This window comes from Acyrthosiphon pisum, unplaced genomic scaffold (assembly GCF_005508785.2).
Source record: "Acyrthosiphon pisum isolate AL4f unplaced genomic scaffold, pea_aphid_22Mar2018_4r6ur Scaffold_20692;HRSCAF=21853, whole genome shotgun sequence".
NCBI classification, from domain to species: Eukaryota; Metazoa; Arthropoda; class Insecta; order Hemiptera; family Aphididae; genus Acyrthosiphon; species Acyrthosiphon pisum.
The window spans coordinates 7,709-9,635 of NW_021770079.1; positions in this window are offsets into that span (position 1 = coordinate 7,709).

A 1,927-nucleotide genomic window follows, 5' to 3' on the forward strand; every position below is an offset into this window, starting at 1 on the left:
TTAAATTTACATTTTACATAGTTTGTCATCATTATAAGTTCTGACTTTCTGAGTTTCTATTTGTATTATTGGTTATAGTCATTAATAATATAGTTATTTTAAGAATTATCAAAATAAAATTATAATATATTTTTATTTATTTGAAGTTATGTCGATAGTACTATAGTTTTCAAACAAAAGGTCTGATAGACACGGCAAAATAATATTTATTTTTATACAAAAAAACAAACTATATAAACGTATTTCGTGACGCACGATAATCTTTTTTTACGTATCCTCTGTAAAGAAGTTTCACTTCAACTGATTTATTTTTATATCATAATATACAGTATAGAAAATGCTCATCCACTGAATCTAATCTCTTTATTACTTTAGGTTGCATATTGTGATAGTAAGAATTACGCAAATATTGTTGATGTTACACAGTCTGATTACCTACAATTTATTTCTATCATCACGAAAAATAGAACTAACTCTTCAATTTACTCAATGAGAGCAGATTTGATTATACAATTTTTGGAACCAGAAATTCGTCTATTGGAGTACAACACCACTATGGCCGTATGCGACTCTACTGTTGGTCTAGTGATTACTAAATTGCTAAGCGATTATCCATCCTTAAAAGAATATGAAACATGTTCTTCTAAGGTTTGTCAAAATAATTCTGAAAAGCAATTCATCTATTTAACATTTCAAATCGATTCCGAAAATAATATTAGTAATCTACAGCAATTTATTAATGACCGCACAGCCATAATACACGATATGAATTGCTTTCCGCATTGTTCTGGAAAGAAGACTGTTACATCAGCTATATCGAATATGCATTTGTTTATAGACGTTTTAATCTGGGAAGGTAATCAGGATATATAAAAATAATAATAACTTTCATCTAATGATAATCACAAATTGTTTAAACATAACTTATAGGAGAAAATATGATGTACACCCAAAGGAGCAGTGAAGCAGCTAATTTATTAAAAGTTAAACTCAGAGACATTCCACTGTTGTTGATTTATGGAACAACAGCTTATGAACTACGTGGTGCCATATGTTTTCATCGTGGAAAGAGTGGCCTAAAAACTTCAGTGGGGAATTACACAGCATATGCAAAAAGAAGTAGTGGTCATCAATGGGAACTTTTCGATGATATGAAAAAAAAACCAGTTCCAGTGAAGGACACAACAACAATAATGTGTGAATTTTTGATATATACAGTTTGACGATTTATTTGTTGTACCTTTTATTATTACAATAACTATTATTTTACATTTAACTTTTATAATTATTATTTTTATATATTTAACAATAAACAAGAATTGGTTTATTATTTCAGCATTTTTTTTAGGTACATTTCTCCAGCCATCACAATTTCGAAATTTGATTTTTTTTTGAAAGTACCTACTTTCTTTAAAAAATTAAAAGGAATACAATAATATGATGTATGCTATAAGGCAGGGAAAAATTGTCCACTGAAATGTCAGGGGACACAAGAATCTATCCCCTCATCAGACACCATTGAAAATATCACTGCTATAGCAGTAATGAAAATTTTCGGAAAGTTTTTATGATACTGCTATAGTAGTAATATTTAAAAGTGTCATCCGATATACATTTTTGAAATTACTGCTATGTTTGCTTGCTAATATTTTACGTTTGTAAGCTTAGCAGCACTCATGTAGTGTTCAATTAAACCTATCCAACAATTTTATAGAATTTAATTAAACATAATTCATAGAAAAACGATGTTATTATTTGAGTGGTTAACTCCGGACATGATTTGAACATTTGGGACAATTTTTCGAACAACCTGAGACATCGTAATATTACTTTTGTCTGGAACTTGTGGGAAAATAAAAGTGCTTGACCCGTCAAAACATTTTTTTTTTCTAAGAAAGTTGACTTGAAGTAATGGAGTATTTACTTT